General features: G+C 44.2%; 1 long non-coding RNA gene across 1 annotated transcript; it reads left to right on the forward strand.

Annotated features, from left to right (window-relative positions):
- The first annotated feature begins 9171 nt into the window (after positions 1–9171).
- Positions 9172–15852, forward strand: LOC121824696 (uncharacterized). Its single transcript, XR_006066630.2, has 3 exons — positions 9172–9304; positions 10828–10931; positions 12462–15852. It is a non-coding gene; the product is annotated as an uncharacterized LOC121824696 (long non-coding RNA).
- The last annotated feature ends 2668 nt before the right edge of the window (positions 15853–18520 follow it).

Raw genomic sequence — 18520 nt, forward strand, 5'->3', positions numbered from 1 at the left:
AGCAATGGTAGTTGCATACATGTGATAGTAATGGTGGTGGCATAGTGCTGGTGGTTTTGGTGTCTGTGGTGGTGGTATTAGTAGTGATGGTGTTGTTAGCTTGGTGATAGTGAGTGATGGCGGTGGTGATGTTGGTCATGCTTGTGGTTATGGCGGTGGTATCGGTGGCAATGGTAGTGGTAATAACAGTGGTGGTGATGATGGGGGGTGAGTGGGTGGTGGTAGTGATATTGGTGGTGATGATGGGGTTGATAGTGGCAATGGTACTGATGGTAACGGTGGTGGTGAAGGTGGTGGTGGTGATGGTGGTGATGGTGACATTGGAGTGTTTGTCCTGGCCCTACATTTTTCTCTAAGGAGATCTGGCTCCATTCTAAAAAGCTGGCTCAAATTAATGAGTAATTATCCTAAAAGCCAAAACTCTAGATCTCAATATTTTGACATATCTTATAAATGGTTAGAAAGCTAAATCATCAGTAAAGGAAGCATAATGACAAAAGTATTTTAAATGACTTTTTAAACTGAGTAAGTTAACTGAATTAGCTGGAGGTTCCCATGCATTGCGAGTACGTTTTGTATTTGACGTTGCTGGGGTGGCTTCTCCATCCCTGTATTCTCACTCCTTTTCTCTCTTGCTTTCTTGTGCTCAGTCACTCTCCCTTTCTCTTCCTCGTTTACCATGTAATCAGAAATAAACCGGTACAGATATAATCTGCCACTTATCTCATTTCCGTGATCAGTGTGTGTTCTCGCCTGATCCATGGGTCTTGCGGGCTTTAAGCTGTAAAGGCCTCTTTCCAGGCAGTTTGTTCTCAAATGCTCCATGCTCCCGAGTGTAGCCCAGAATATGGATATTATCTGAGTTTATACAGGCTGAGAAGTAGCTATTATCTCAATATGACAGTAAAACAGTTGATTACTTCCTGAAGCACCACTTTAAATCAAGAACCTCTCTAATAAAATCTTTTAAAAATTCTTTTAAATTATAGAACGTGGAATTAACCAGCCCCTACACACCATGGAGGCCTCTCCTGGGCTCACTTCTGAAATGTCTCCTTTCGCCCTGAATGGCATGGAATTGGGGAAATACGGGTCTAATAGTCACTGAAATTTTTGTGAGAAGTGACGGACCCTGTGTCTAACGTGACTAATGACCCAGTGGCCTGGGGCAGCTGCCTCTACACCTGTTTCTTACCCAGGGCTCAAAGCAGTGAACGTATCCCTATTCCACAAAACACAAAACATTGAAGGAAAAGACCTATTTAAGTCGGAAGTTCTAAGTCTGATAGTTTCATTTAGGTTGTATTTATCTAGGATATTTAAACTTAAAAACAAAAACAAAACAAAACAAAACAAAAAAACTAAGCCAAACATCTTATAGTTGGCCAGGGTGCAAACTCCTGGGCTTTTGCAGTGCCATTGGGTCAGACATTTCCATGGGACAGTAGCTTCATTACACATACTCTGCCTCTGTTTCTAGGGCTGATGAATTTTGTCGTTGCAACTGCTTGCAATTAGAAGGGAGCACCCACCCCAGCACTGACAAGGGCAGATTTGTCACGGAAGAGCTTGTTCACACCACGGTGCAGGGTTGCATTTCATTGGAGATGTTAACATCTGATTGCGGTCAGTCTGGAGAAAATGCTTGTGCAAGTGATTTTTTGCTTGCTTTTAGTTAATACTTAAATGTTAATTCTACCTCAGCCATTATGTTTATGAAACCTCTCCATGCCTTTCTACTTACAGACCCCACTTCCTCTGCCTGTTTACGGAGCTGGATAAAGCATTGTGCTGGCATGGTAACAGGGTCTTGGATGCATTTGGTCCTTTCCCCTTATGGCTGAGGTTTATGTTCCCCTAAAACTTGTATGTTGAAATCCAAGCCCTCTGTGTGCTGGTTTTAGGCTTATGGGAGGTGATTAATCACAAGAGCAAAATCCTTGTGAGTAGAATTATGCGCTTTTGAAGGAGTCCCCAGAGCATACCCTTTTTCCCTTCCACTGCATGAGGATGAAGAGAGAGTTCATCACCTGTGAACTAGGAAGTGGGCATGGTCAGGCAGCAAATCTGTCCGGATCCTGGAGTTGCAGATTCCAGAATGCTGAGAAATAACACATCCGTGTTGTTTAAAAATCACCTAGTTTATGTTATCTTGTAATAGAAGCCCCAAACAGACTAAGACAGTGAGTGTGCATGCAAATGTAATCTTTCCTTATCTGGTATGAAATATTCTCCCCAGCATCTATGCTAACTAGAATATCTGAAGATAAGGAATGAAATATTCATGACATAAAGTGTAGAGCTCTGAATTTAAAAACATTTTGGCATATTTTAGGGAATCTAACAAGGAGACGAATTCTTTGCTGCAAATGAGAATTTCCATGTTCATCATGTCTATGGGAACGGAAGTCCTTTCCCGTTATCATCACCCACTGCGCTGCATGCTCCATGGGGCAATGTGCAGCACAGCATGTGTGTGGTCAGGTGCCTGGTACATTGACAGAAGACAGCCTCAGCCTCAAAGGGGCTAAGCTCTCTTCAATTCTGGAACGAAATCTGTGTCCTGTGACCAACATCACCTACAGTACACATGTGTCATAGGAAGGAAGAGGTTTTTTTTCATGACTCCAGGAGGTTTTGAAAGTAACCTTAACCAAAGAAAATCACATTAAATAAACAGTTTTCCATTCACTTATACAGACTAGTGTTGAGAGAAGCAGACCAAAAGACAGCATCTCCCAGTGATGCTGAAGGATGGTGAGTAAATCCCTAAGGACTTCCTATATCAGACGGCCTCACTAAACTTTCAAATGCAGAGGTGCAGGCATGTTACACAGTTCAGGGTCCGCTGAGGTGCAGAGCTTATCTGAGGCAGAGGATGAATTCATGATTTTCAATATTGGTAGCTGACAACCAGTGAGGGTGGGAGGAGTTTCAGGGATGTGTAAGAATGAGCATGGTTTTAAGGACAGGAACAAGTTGAGTCTTGGGCATAAAGTTGACTAATAAAACTTCCCCATACATACCAGGGCTTGCTGTTGCCTTTTCTTGTGTGGAGCGCTGGAGTTGCAACTTGGGGGCTCATGCATACTAAACTTGCACTCAACCACTGACCTTCATCTCCAGTCCCGACTGTGGCCCTTGAGGACAGCTATGACTGACAATATGTTTTCATAGTGTTAACGTATTTAGGAAATGTTCATTAGATTTCCCTTATGTGTCAGGACTACATGAGGCACCAGGAATGTACCAACTAACTTCAAGAAATGAAAAGAAAAAAATCAAGACCCCTACCCTGCTTGGGCTGACTTTCTGGTGGGGAATAGAAAGCTGTCAACTAAATAAATGCCCTCAAATTATGGATTGGGATTGAGAGCTAAGACTATAAGAGACTGAGAATAAGATTGGACAGACCAACGTGGTGGTTAAATTCGTGTGTCTAGGCTGGAGGAGAGGGTAGGCTGTGATGGAGGTAGCTTTCTGAAGGAGTGACTCTTGACTTCAGAGTTAAAGAATTAATAGGAGTTTGGTATGCAAGGCATGGAAGAGAGATTTCAAAGGTATGGGACAGGAGAGAGCGGCAGGTATCCAGCTAGCACGGAGTTGGCAAGGAGAGTGTCAGGGAAGGAAGCTGTCACCCAAACATGGATGAGACCATGCAGGATCTTTCAGTGTTCTGTTCAAACATTCTGACTTTCTTCTAAGTGAAATGGAAACTTTGGAGAGCTTTTCCAGAGAGAAGGCTATGTTCCAGTCTGAGTTTCTGAATGTCCACTCTGGGCACTGTACGGGAAACAGATAGGAAAGACTAGTACAGTAGTTAATCTATGTGTCAGCTTGACTAGGATAAGGAATGTCCAGATCGCCTGGAACTCATCATACCTGTGCCGTGTGACGTTGTTTTCAGATGAGATTTGCATCAATATACCCGGTGAAGAGGGTCTGTCATCACCAGTGTGGGAGGGCATCATCCTCTCAGCTGTGGGCTGGAGTGATGAAAAGGCAGAAGAAAAATGAATTTGCTGTCGTGTCTTGAGCAAGGACATCCACTCCCTCCCTCGGGCCCTGGAGCTGCTGGACCTTAGGCTTTTGCTCGTAGACCAGGACTGGTACCATTGGCCACCCTCATTGTTAGACTTTAGGTTTGGATTGGTATTTCGTAGGCAGTTCCCCTGCTCTCCAGCTGAAGTCAGACCCTTCTCCGACTCCATACATGCATGAACTAATCCCTCATAATCTCCTCTCACTCTGGTGTGTGTGTGTGTGTGTGTGTGTGTGTGTGTGTGTGTGTGTGTGTGTATGTGTGTGTGTGTGTACATCCTAGTGGTTCTATTTCTTTGGGGGACTGTCCTATGGCCAGGTGCAAGAAGATTTCAGAAGGCCAGGCAAGAATGTTGACATCGTGGAGTGACGTGATGCAGTGGAAATGCAGGGAAAGCTTTGGACTCCACGTTTGTCCCTGCTTGATAAACTGGGAGCAAATAAAACAAGCACCCCCTCTTTGGTAGCGTCTTGCACTATTTGGTCAGGGAGCTAAGCAGCCAAAGGGCATACTAAAGGGAGGAGAGATGAGCATCAACCCAGCTATCTAAATGGTGACCTGCAACACATCTTTCCTTTTGAATGAGCTATGGTGGGGTGCCCTCCCCGCCCCCCACCCCTGCCCCCCGCCCCCCTGTTCGTTTCCTTTGAGAGCAGGTGTACAAACAATGCCTTGTTATTAACCGGTAGCTTTATTTCTACTTGACATTGTTGGTGGGGCTCTGTTGCCATGCTTTCTCTCTGACCACTGTCTTTTCGAGAAAGACCCTGTTCACTGCCGTTTTCCTGGTAGCACTTGTATACGGTTTCCAACGGCCCCTTCCCTTCTCCCAATGCATCTGGATTCCCTTCCAGTTCCAACTCCAAGAGATCCCAACAATTCCATGGTTAGAATGTGGAATTGAAAGAAGGGCGAAGACAGAGTGCGGCTGTAAAAAACACGTCGCTAATAGTCGGAGAAATGTAAATGAAAAACACTTACCGAGAGATGCCTTTTATAGCATCTACATTATTACACTAACAGAAGTAAATTGTATTTTGATTGTGGCTGGTTGAAAACCACATCCTACACGTATGAGGTATATAATCAGCTTAATCAGTTGCTGATCCCAGGACAATTTCATCTCAGAATATTGGGAAAGTGCAAATAACACAGAGTTTATTCCATTCTTCTTAGTAATTTAAATGTCACTTTGTTAAATGAACATGAAGACAGATTTGCATTCCTTGAATTCCGGGTTTCCAATAATAATCTAGCACTTTTTTTCCCTTTCTAGTACCAAGACAATGTCTTAATATACAATAAAGCCAGTGGTTATATTCAAAACGCTTTTCCTGGATGAGTGTCTTTGGTGCCATGATTTCCTTTTTTGTTTGGGGGTTTATGGTGTCAAATGTGTTTTCAAAAATCTTAATAAATACATCACTCATTAATTCATTGTCAACTTCGTCTTACCTTTGGATGGTTTGATGATGTCAGACCAGGGGTGCAGAGCGTATTTGCCGGCTGCTTCCCTGATAATCATTGCCTGTGGGTCCTTTAGGGGTCGGGAAGAAGGATGGAGTCCTTTGGGGGATAAACAGGAACTTTCTACTTCCTTTGATTCCTGTTCCTGCAGAGAGTCTTCCCCCATTGACCACTTCCCTCAGGCAGCAGCAGCTTCTTGCAGTAATGACAACTGAATTTAATGCCCAGATTTTCCAACACATATACAGCCAGCTTCATTCTTTCCCATTGGAGATGCCAGGACCTCTCCGTAGGCACCGCTCCTCAGGAGCTCTATAACCTTGACTTTAGTGCTAGGAGAGGGAACTACTTTCAGCAGCTGCCATCCTTTTAATATTTTAATGTTCTCTTCCTGCTTTCTCAGCTCTTCTCTCTCTCTCTCTCTCTCTCTCTCTCTCTCTCTCTCTCTCTCTCTCTCTCTCTCTCTCTGTGTGTGTGCATGTGCGTGTGCGCGAGTGCTCACATAAAAGTTAGAGAACAATGTCTGGTGTCAGTCCTCTCCTATCTTGTTTGAGACAGGGTCTCTTCATTAATTTTTCATTGCCATTTTGCCAGGCTAGCTGGCCCACGAGTGTGCAGCGATTATCTTGTCTCTACTTCCCCCTCTCTCCATACAGCAGCACCCAGTTTCTAATTGGGTTTGTGGGGTTCAAACTCACGTCCTCAACTTGAACAGCAACTGACCGCCTTTACCCATTGAGCTATCTGCTCTACCCTCCACCTAATTTTTTGAACACAAGCTCTCATTGAACCTGGAGTTTACCAATTTGGTCAGACCCGCTGGGCAATAAGACCCCAGGAACCGCCAATCTCCATCCAGAACTCTTAACACTAAGATTACAGACATGCACCACCACAGCCAGCTTTAACATGGGTCATGGGGATCCAGGCACTTTACTCGCTGAGCCACATTCTAGCCCTATCCCTTAATGCCCACCCCCCCCTCAAATTTTGCCTCTGTATTGGAGAGTGGCTGTAGCACTGCATAGCACGCAAAAGATGAGCTACCTCTGCAGTCCTTGGGGTCTTGTCTTATTTTGGAGACAGGCTCAATTACAAAACTCCAGCTAGCTTTGAAATCAAGCTGGCCTTGCACTTGAGATCCTTCTGTCTGTATCCTGATTGCTGGGATTAGAAGAATACACGACTTTGCCCACTCTAGTTAGTTAGCTACTGGTGCTGACACAATAGCTCTCACCTCAAAGGAAAAAAAAAAAGACGTGGTTTAGTCTGAAGAAAAGTATTAGTGACCATGGCTCAGGGACATAGATTTAGATCTCTCCAATGTGAAAGCAGTTTCATGGTAATAGAACAAAGAAAGTTATAAATCAAGGCACTTAAAAAATATATTAGCGGAGACACGAGAGAGGTGAGTTCGAGCCCCAGTTAGAATTGAGACTAGAGCATCACTGCATCTCTCCATAGAGAGATGTAAGTTGACTGAAAAAAAGGGGAGGGGTCCTGTTTTTACTTCTGATGTTACCTCCGACAGTTTTTAGCTTGCTGATGCGACAGTTTTCTTTATTTAATTAAAAAAATATATTGATTGATTGATTGGGGGGGGGATTGGTGCCACGGTGCATGTGAAGAAGTGAGGAAAACTTTCAGGAGTTAGTTCTGCCTTTCACCATGTATGTCCTAGGGATGGAGCTAGAAGGGGGACTCTGCTATAGCCTTGGATGCTAGCTGGCAACATGGATAGAGTAGTTGGTGGAGAACTAGGTCTTTTCTTTTCTTTCTTTCTTTTTTTTTTAAGTTAATAGACTCCAAAAGGTTTTTACCTTTTGTCAGATTGTCAGTTCTAGCCAACAGCAGGATGTTTGCTCAGATACAGAGATTGGGACAAGGAATGGCTATTTAGTAGGTTAAAGATCACCCTCCGATAAACTGTAATTAGACTCTGGAACTGCAACACTCCAACTTCTCCTATCACTGAAGTTTTAATCAGTCAATTCAACCTATGTAGACAGCTTCCTGGCAAGAAGTTCTTGTCCACACTACTCCGCCTTTTATCATGAAATCATCTCTGCTTAAATAGCTTGAGTGTCTTGGGTCCCCTGGTGGACACTGGGTGACAAAGTCACTAGGAAGCTTTGACTTTTCAGCTGTTCTGGAACCCCTGAGGCTGCCTGGAGCAGGGCTGCTTCCTCCAGGCTGTGGATTGAGGCGTGAAAGGTCGTGGAGACCTGCATGGCTGTGCTACAGAAGCCCTGCAGCCCCGCAGCCCCAGGGCCTTGTAGTTAATAAGCTGCAATGGTCCAAAAGGGAGAAGAATGACAGAAACCAGAGAGGTGGGTCGCATAAAAGTAGCCCTTGCCAGTTTTTCCAACTGAACGCCACAAGGAATTCTTTTTTTTTTTTTTTTTTTTTTTTTTTTTGGTTTTTGAGACAGGGTTTCTCTGTGTAGCTTTGCGCCTTTCCTGGAACTCACTCTGTAGCCCACGCTGGCCTCGAACTCACAGAGATCTGCCTGCCTCTGCCTCCCAAGTGCTGGGATTAAAGGCGTGCACCACCACTGCCCGGCCACAAGGAATTCTTAATAGGAGGATAAGAGGATTATATTTTTTTAACTAAGGGGAGATGATAAACAGACATACAAATATGTCCTCCCTTCCAAAAGAGAGAGGAGAGAGAGAGAGAGAGAGAGAGAGAGAGAGAGAGAGAGAGAGAGAGAGAGAGATTGGACAGCTCACGGCCTCAGGGTACCTCTTAGGATCTGTTCATAGACACATGGCCACAGGTTTGATAGCCATCCTCAGCTGTGATGTTCTCCTCAGCCTCGCTGGCAAACACCGTGTCCTGGTTTGTTTTTGGTAACTGGATACAAATTAGGGTCACACAGGGAAGAGGGAACCTCATTTGAGAAAAGGCCTCCCTCAGACTGGCCCGTAGGCAAGTCTGTAGGGCATTTTCTTGATTGATGATTGATGTGGGGGGCACCGCTGACTGGGGGTGTCACTCCTGGCCAGGTGTTCCTGGACTGTATATGAAAGCAGGCTGAGCAATCTGTGAAGAGTCTGCCCTGAGTTCCTGCCTTGACTTCCCCTAGTAGACTGTGACTTAGGATAAGTAAATCAAATAAACCCCTTTCCCTTCAAGTTTCTTTTGGTCGATTTTTTTCCCCACAGCAATAGAAAACAAACTGGAACACATTCTAAAAATAAAATACTGAAAAGGAGTTGGTGGAAAACAAAACCAACAAAAACCAACAACAACAACAACAAAAAAAAAAAACCCTCAAAAGACCCCACAGGATGTAGCTCAGATATAGGTCAAAAAGTCATCATTTCTGCCCGTGGTTGCTACAGTAGAGGCTGGGTCATTTGGTGTTTTGGTGATGGCTATCTTGAGAATTGCCTGGGAATGTTTGTTAGGAGGCAGCCCAGGGCTTGCTGACTGATATACCACACTAGCAGTGTTCTCCACCTTTGGAGCCTGTTCTTGCAGCCCTAAGCCTTTCTTAAAGACAAAGCCAACCAGGTTAGTGTGAAGAGGAAGCACAGACAGGACTCAAAACAGCCCTTCATTTTCTTTTCTAGTTTAGATCTCCACGATCCCCAATACCATGTCTATGATGTCATAGGACAACAGAACCAGGACACTGAGTGTTGGATTTACGGAGTCCGTTTCCTATCCTACCTTGTTCCCAGAGGTTACCTAGTTCTTTCCCTCCTGGAATATTAGGAAGTAGTTTTGTAATGTGGAGGATAAATTAAAAACAGTACTCAGCTCTTCTGTTTACACAGTCTGTTCATGGTAAGAGTCTGGGTCTTATCTTTTTCCTAATCTATTTGAGTTTGTCTTTGAAGAACGAACAGCCCACTGTTTGTATGGATGGAGACTTTCTGCTTTGGGACCATAGGGCTTTTTGGTCCTGAAGCAAATTCTTGGCATCTGAGATCTCCTTAAGCCTTCACAGATACCCTCAATGTCTCCTCCCCAAGAAACAAAGGAGTCTTTCCTTTCTGATCTGGTCCACACATAATCCTAGACTAACTTTTTAAACCAAAACTCAAATCAAACCCCTCTCCTATTGAAAAGCCTCAGCGATGCCCTGTTGTCTACAAGGCAATAACCAAGCTACCGTCCTGTCTTGAGAGATGCCCTTTCACTGAGCCAGGCCCTCGGGGGGTTCCTCATCGAGCCACTCTGGGGAAAATGAGCTGCCATGTGAGGAATCCAGTACTCTGACAGCCCCTGTTATAAAGACGTCAAAGGTAGGGGTGCATGGAAAGGAGCTTGGACTGTATGAAGAAGGGGTGAGGTCAGCTATCTCTTTGTCCCAGTTGAACCTACACCTTAATCCTATCCTAGGCAATTGCTGAGTCCATTTACATGAGAATCCAGAGAGATTGGCAGAACTTGGTGGCATCCAGTCAGACCATGGCAGAAGCTGGGATGAGAGGCTGAGACAGGGGGAGAGCTGCCAACAGTTCTTCTGTCTTTGTGGGGCTCAGCTTCACTACGTGTTTGACCAAAGTGGAGTACTCTGGGCTTGCTCCATGAGTAGTGTCGGTTTCCAAGAGCCGGTGACCTCATAGCTGAGAGGTGGAAGTTGCCAGCTGCTTAAGGGGGCTTGGGCTTGGAAAGGGCATGACGTCACTTCTGCTATCGTCTATCAGTCCTGCAGCCACGGAACCCAGGTTCAAGGCCAAAGGACACAGGCATATCTTAATGGGAGAAGTCCCAAAAACTCAAGAACTGCATTCATGAAAATCACAATCTCATCGGCTAGCAGTTATTTATATTTATATTTCATGTGTGAAATATACCCACTCCCCCCTTATATGTATTCCTACCATTGCAGGCACTCGACTTTTTAAACTAAGTTGTTTACATGTTTTCTAGCACTCTTAACTTCCCATAGGCTATATAAGCTACCTGATTCATCCTCACATCCCTCTGTCTGGCATGCACTTCGTACAACACATATATGTACCCTGTAAAAAACCAAGTCTCTATGGCTAACATCGCACACATGTGCAATCAATGGATTGTGATAAGCATAAATTGAGAAAGAAGAATGTCAACTAAAAATATTTTATTTAATGATAATTTCCCAAATGTATGCCCCCACTTCAAAGTTGACTAGGGTCAACTTGAAAATTGAAAACTTTTTTTTTTTTTAATTTAAAGTCAAAATGGAACTATAGAAAGACTTCGTTAAGTCTCACTGAGGGAGCATGTGCATGGTGCTTCAATTGACAATCAGCAGGACTGCATGTGTGATAGTGGGCCTATGAGGATATAACAGATCTGAAAGTTTTTTTCTTGCCTAGTTATGTCATAACCACCATAACGTCATGACTGGATCATAGTGAATTATTCTCGAGCTTGTACTGATGATGGTATGACACACCTCCAGCAATCCATCAGTAGAAAGGTACAGCTCATACAATTATTTACAATACATAATACTTGATCATGATAAATGCCTGTGTGACTGGTTTATGTATTTATCATACTGTATGTTTTTTATCATTCTTTCACAATACACTCCTTCTAGTTCTGGTAAGGATAAATTGACTATAAAACATGATGCCATTTACATCAGGAGCAGCCTGACATGTCTCCTGTTTACTTCCTCTCTTAATTGAAACATTCCTCTTGTGCTTGACTTAACCTTTTGTTCATCGTGGCCCTAGAAACTCCAGGATAGTTTGTATGCACATTCCTTATAGCCTAGGTGTGTGCCATGGCTGTCTGTGTAGTAAGATACCATTTAGAGTTGTGCAAGTAAATTCTATGATGTTTTCACAACCATAAAATTGCTTAACACTGCTGCAGGCTGCAGGAATATATCATAAGAACTCAGCTGGTTACGGTAAAGTCAGTACCTGGAGGGATCAAGGATTTACTTCAGAGGAAGCCAAATTCCAAGGAGCTTTTGGTGTTATTTGGCTTGTTCTATATCAGCTTTATTTTGTTATGAATATGTGTGCCTTCCAAGTTTTTCCAATTGACTTTTCCCTAAGAAGGGCTAACAGTGTAGACTGATCACTCTCTGGACATACTCATTCCAGGTATTTGGAGAACAGCCTCAGGAAAGGCTTTCTCTAGAATCAGATATCTTCCTTAGCCACTTTCAAGGACTACGGGAAATACCGCCCAGGTGGGCGCCCAACTTCCAAGGACTAACAGTGATAACAGCCCACGTGCAAGTCTCCTGACTTACCGTAAATTCCACAAGGAGACACTTCCTAGGTCAGGTGGACGTTAAGTAATAGCTTTACACAATTTGGCTTGGACCCTTCCTTTATATACCGGGACTTCCAGGGCAAGGGACAGAGAAGAAAAGAGAGAATAGAAAAACTAAATGGGTAAGAACTTGAGAGGAACAAACTGAGATGGGGAAGAACTAGGTTGAAGGGCTAAAAGAGAGGACTAGAGGAATGAGATAGAAGATGAGGAAGAGCCAAATGGGGAAGAATAAGATGAGGAAGAAGGAGATAGGAGAGAAGGAGATGGGAAAGGAGCTGATATGGGAAAGAACAAGATGGAGGAGAACCTAGAAGGGACAGAAGTAGATGAAGGAATTAAGATAGAACCTAGAAGGAACAGTAGATAAATATAGAGAGAAATCAGGCAAGAAAGGAGCTAGGCATGAGAACAGAACTGAAGCTGTGTATAAAGGATGTTATGCCAGAGGAATTAAAGCAAGTGGGCTATAGAGCTCGGTGTGCTGAGATTCTATTTCCCAAAAATAGTCCTCGCCATTAGTAGTTCTCTCTCCTGAGCCCTGGTATGTATAATGTTAAGGTTGGTCCCTCTAATATTATACAAGATAACACTTTATACTTTAGTGCTTACCCCATCAGTAAATGACACATGGCAGTAACTGTAGTAAAATTCACCATTTTTTTTCCCCAACATGCTTATGTTTTATCTTTACTTTTATGTTCTTTTCTCTTAGGGTCCTGGAGAAGTCCCACAAAAGACCACCATCCACATATGCAATCAACAAGAGTGTTTATTATCTTGAGAAAGCTTCCAGCATGCTGGGGCCAGCCGTCCCACACAAAGGCAAAATAACATAATCCAGAGAGGAGCTCACAGGCTCTTTTTTAAGCACAATCAAGGGGAGTTTTTAGGGCAGTTAGGTCACTTTAGATATGATTGGCTTAAGCAAGTGACAATCATATTAGTACATTCTAATTAGCTAGGGCTGGCAAGGAGCTGGTTAAGGCTACAGCTTTTTCATTTGTTGGCAGGCTTGGACAAGTCCCAGGCTTTGTCTTGAGTTGTTATAGAGGCTGGCTTATCTATGCGCTGACTGTGGGGGCTGGCTCAATGGCGCAGGCTTGGTACTTCTTATCTCCCTTGTCCCTGTTGTCAGGGGCATTAGTGATTAACTGCTCTTTGTTCGTGGCTCTCTCAGAAACTGCTTGTTCATCCTCAGAAAACTGAAATTGAGGCCTGATTTCTGAGAGAAGACTGGGCAGCCTGTTATGGTATCTGCTTGCTCCTCTTTTTATTATTTTCCTTCTGAGATGAGAGAACTATGGGGTCAGGTATGGCCTTATCCAGTGGTAGGTCACTTCTCCAGCTCTGTATTAATTGATTCTTCATTGCTATCATCAAATAGTTAAAAGAAGCAACTTAAAGGGATATATTTTGGTTTATGATGCAAAGGCATACGCTGAGTCCATCATTGCAGGGCAAGCAGATCGTGGCAGGATCATGGGGTGGCTGCTCATACTACGTGTAGACTCAGGAACAGAGAGATGAATGCTAATGTTCCACCCATTTTCTCCTTTTTATTTAGCTCAGGCCCCCAGCCCATGAGATTCTGCCATCCACATTTGGATTGAATCCTCTTTCTTCAGTTAAATCGTCCTGGAAACACTTTCATAGACATGCCCAGAGGTATGTTTCTACAGGGATTCTAAATTCCATTAAATCGACAACCCTAATAACTCTGACCTGGGCAATTTGACATCCAAATACACCACTTTAAGTCATAACATTCAACTCCCGAATCCTAAGCCACATAAAGCAGAATGTACTCAGACTATCTCTAGACATCCTCGTAGTCTAAAGACTGTTCAAAAGTCCAAAATCTCTTCTGAATCTTTCCCTACACTGTCCCAATGCAGAGCACTAGGTTTCTCTTTAATGATGCTAGTCTTTTAACTATGACAGCTGCTTTCAAGCCCACCTTTTTTTTTGTTTAGAAACCAGCTCACACTACTTTCCTCTCAAGCTGGACATTGTTTCCATGTATTTCCGCGTCACTGTTTCTCTCTCACAGTGGATGAAAACCGTGAGCTGTAGCCACGGCAACCTGAACATGATCCTGTTTTGAGATTTTTTTTTTTTCTCCACCAAACAAATTAGTCCACTACTTTTTATTTCAGCTTCACTCAACTTCCCAGGACACAGGCAGAATGCAGGCAGGTCCTTTGCCATGAGTGACCTCTAGCAAAGTTCCCGACAGAGTCCTTGCTCTCCTCTGAGACCTTTTCAGTGAGGCCTCTACTGTCGCATTTGTCTCAACCTTCTGGTAATTCTCAAGACCCAGTGAAGTGGCCCACTGAGCCCTTCTTACAGTGCTCGGGGGCTTTGCTAGCCTGAAGCTCCAAACTTTCCCCCACTCTTCTTGCAAATCAGCTCCACAGGCCTGAGAACCACGGTCATTTTATTCCAGTTTCAGCCCTATACATCAGTACCTGTTTTCTGTATTAGTTACCTTTCTTATTACCTTGACAAGATACAGCTTGAGGAAGAAAGGATTTGGTTTGGCTCACAGTTTGAGAGCATACTCCATCATGGCAGGGAAGGCCTGTTAGCACAGACTTGAGGTGGCTGGCCATATCATGTGTGCACTCAGGAAGCTGAGAGATATGGATGCTGTATTCTACTTGCTTTTTCCTTTTTTTTACTCAGTCTGGGATCTCAGCCCATCACTTGGTGTATCCCACATTTATGGTGGGACTTTCCTCCCCATAGACACACTCAGGTGTTTTTCCATGGAGGTTGTCAACCAAAATTTATTGCTCTCATCTCGGGGAATACGAGACAGTTTATTTTAGAACCAAGTGTGAGTGACCATGGCCTAGAAGCTCAGATTTAGATTGCCCCCAAATTCCGTGTTCCAATGTGGAATCAATTCCATGATGTTTTGGTAGCAGCTGTCATAGTTGGGGTTTCTATTGCAGTGAAGAGGCACCATGACCACGGCAACTCTTATAAAGGAAAACATTTAATTTACTGGCTTACCGTATCAGGGGTTTAGTTCATTATCATCATGGTGAGAAGCATGACAGTGTGCAGGCAGACATAGTGTTGGAGAAAGAGCTTAGAGTTCTGCATCTGGATCAGCAGGCACCAGGAAGTGAATGTCATACTCGGCCTCACTTTGAGATCTCAAAGCCTGCTCCCTAGTGACACACTTCCTCCAACAAGGCCACACCTCCTAATGGTGCTACTCCTTATGAGCCTATGGAGGCCATTTTCTTTCAAATCACCACAGCAACAGAACAAAGAAAACCATTATCAAGACATGTAAACAGTAGGTGTGGGGTTCCAGCACAGTGGGGAGGATCTTATCTATAGATCTTAGATGTTTTCTGATTGGTGGAAATCTTTTTTTTTTTATTTTTTATTTATTTATTTATTTCTTTTTGGTTTTTCGAGGCAGGGTTTCTCTGTGTAGCTTTGCACCTTTCCTGGATCTCGCTCTGTAGACCAGGCTGGCCTCGAACTCACAAAGATCCGCCTGGCTCTGCCTCCCGAGTGCTGGGATTAAAGGCATGCGCCACCACCACGCGGCTTGGTGGAAATCTTATGATTTGGTTGGTGGAAATTTAGAGTTTTGTTAAGTTCATACAATTCCAAAGAGTGGGGCAAAGAATGACCTTTTAGTGGGCCAAAGATAGCCCCAGATAAATTGGAATTAGGCTCTGGATCGGTAACCTTTCAACCTCTCCACAGTCATTGAAGTTTTAGTCAATCAGCTTTTTCAGATACAGTTTCTTTTCAGGAATTTTCATTCACAAGATTCTGTCAAGTTGGCAAGCTCCTACATCTCTCAACTCTCGTCAAAGGCACTTTCACTTGATATGTCTGTAGTATAATACAAGGCAGGAGGTCTGTGGGTTTGTAAGCCCACTCCAGACCCAGTATCTCCTTCTGTCTCTCTCTTTCTCTCCCTCCCCCCCACCATCCCCCTCTCTGCCCATGGATCAAGATGTAGCTCTCAGCTACTGCTCCAGCACCTGTCTGCATGTCTCCATACTCCCCGCCATGACAATGGACTAAACCTCTGAAACTGCAGCAAGCCCCAATTAAATGCTTTCTCCTGTAAGAGTTGCCTTGGTCGTGGTGTCTCTTCAGAGCAATGGAACAGTAACTAAGACAGAAAAGGAAACTCAACAGTGGCTTGTGGAGCCGTGCATACCGCTGAGTCACTTTTTCCTCTCTGATCATAGAAGTTTCTTGTGGAAGTCCCCGAAGAGACACAAAAGAGTCTCCCCAAGCCTCAGGAAAGTGGGACAAGCTGAGCCAGATTGGAGAATATGAAGAGGAGGGTGGGTTTGAGAAAAGTGCTTCTCCAACAGTTCCTTTTCTCTGAAATGATGCCTGAACATAGGTGGTGCTAGCAGCAGGTAACTCACCCCCACCCCAACATCAGGGAGAGGAGCTATGCCTAGCAGTAAGAGCAGCAGCAAGTCATGTATCAGGTTGCTTTGCTTCTGTACATCATGTAGTGTTTCTGTACATCATGTAGTCCCGGAGCACCAATGTTCTGTCCATAGCTGACCCATTGAGAGAGGTGCCTGGGCAGGCCTGGACCTGCCTGGCCAAGAGAGTTTGTGTGAATGCTTCCTAGTGAGACACAGCCCGCTGCCTGTCTCTGGCTGATTTTTCTCGTTATCATTGTAGCATGGTATGGAAGCAGGGGGTCCCAGCTTTGTGCTAAGCTTTCAATCACTTCCAGCACTGACTCTCACCGGGGATCATCCTGCCCTTTAGTTTTCATCACAAGCTAGGAGATTGCCTGAGCAGCTCCTCTTTAAAAACCCACCCTGCACATAGGGAAACACAGAAACAGTTAGTGGTGAGTTGGGGGCGTAGAGCATTCAGAATCCTGTGAATGGTACTTGCAGAGTTAGTTACCCAGCAGAGCTTATTCAGGGATCCTGTATCCGGGTAAGGCAGAGAAAAAGAAAAACAGTAAAGGATATCTCAGGACCTTTGGTTGATGGCAGGTATTTGACAATAGCTAGATTTAAAAGGCAAGGAGATGGTTAGTAGGTTGTGTGTGTGTGTGTGTGTGTGTGTGTGTGTGTGTGTGTGTGTGTGCATGTGGAAGTATGTGAGTCTAGATATGCACATGTGCAGGAGGTAAAGAATGAGAGAGGGAAAGAAGAAGTGGAGAGAGAGGGGAGAGAATAAAGCAAGCCGGATAGAACCTGCTGGATCAGGTAGCAGGTCAGAGGTGGACTTGCGTTGAGATGGTGACTTAGCAGGGTCAATGCTGAAGAAATAAGCATCTTCCTTTCACTTGTTACCTCCTAGATGATGCCTTGCAACATCTCCAAGCAGCCCTAAGTAGAGAACTGTGTACAGGTCAGCCTTTCCGGCTACCCAGCAGTCAGAGAAGAGTGAGGTGAGGCTGAAGGACTGGATGGAAGCTTTCCCAGCTGAGGCCTAGCCAGATCATTTATGACATTGACCTGTTTTCACAGTCCCACATATGTTTGCTGCATAGTGACTTAGAGGCCGGAATTGCTGTTAGTTCTTCTGAAGACTCATGTCTTTGTGGCCATACAAGAGAGGGCACCATGCTTGAAGATGCTCCTCTTTCAAATAGCACTTACTTGTTGACAGATGCTGAACCTACTCTTCTCTCTTGTGAACACACTCCTCAACCTTGACCTTAGATTTCCCCTGGAAGTATACTGAAGATTATAATATTCCAAGGATTTAGCTTCTTTTTTTTTTTTTTTTTTTTTTTTTCTCGAGACAGGGTTTCTCTGTGTAGCTTTGCGCCTTTCCTGGAACTCACTTGGTAGACCAGGCTGGCCTCGAACTCACAGAGATCTGCCTGCCTCTGCCTCCCGAGTGCTGGGATTAAAGGCGTGCACCACCACTGCCCGGCGGATTTAGCTTCTTATAATTGGCCACTGTAGCTCTTGACCTTGCCTATGAGTCTTCTGCTACTGAATGTTGGTCTGATGTGATTGTTTCCCTTCTTTCGGTCTGGTAGCATCTCATATCAGCCTCTCATACTCCCATTGCCATGCTCCAAATAGTTTGACTCCATCTTAAGCATCAAACAAAGGGCCTTGCAAACTGCAGGTTCTACACTTGGGAAGCTTGATAAAGCACACGCTTCGCCCATTCTATGCTCAGTCCCTTCACAGGGTCCTTCAGGTGCTTACGTCTTGGAAGGTGAGGTCATTCCCTTAAATACCCAGGATCATCATCTATGCTTAAAGGAAAACCTCTTCTTGGCTGCTCCTCCCTGCTCTTCACTCTAGGTAACCCTGTTGGCCCTGATCTCCCTACAACAATAGAAGGAAACCTTTCTTCTTTCTCAAGCTATCTGGTGTTGTGTGCCTTGGTTTGATTTGTTTAGGGGGCTCTGGCGTCTGCTTTGATGTTTCACATATGTCAATCAAGCCTCCAGACTGGTGCTCTCTGGAGCCAAGTCCTGGTTCCCATTCTTACTTTTCTATTTTTACATTCGTACCCACTATGCTTTTCTGATTTGGCTCTTCGAAGCTTTGGATTTGGACTTGAGCTTAGTCTGTATTATTTCCCAGCCCTTGACAAGGAAATAGATTTTGGTGGGTTGTTTTGTTGTTGTTTATTGTTTGACTAAGTAATATGCTGTGTTGAATATTGTCAAGATCTCTAAAGACCTATGTATTAAAACCTAGGTCCCCAAGGTGGCACTGTTGGAAGGCAGTGAAGCCTGTTGTGTGGTGTTCAGGTAACTGAGGGGATGTTTTGGGGAGTCTAGTC

This window comes from Peromyscus maniculatus, chromosome 21 (assembly GCF_049852395.1).
Source record: "Peromyscus maniculatus bairdii isolate BWxNUB_F1_BW_parent chromosome 21, HU_Pman_BW_mat_3.1, whole genome shotgun sequence".
Classification (NCBI taxonomy): Eukaryota; Metazoa; Chordata; class Mammalia; order Rodentia; family Cricetidae; genus Peromyscus; species Peromyscus maniculatus.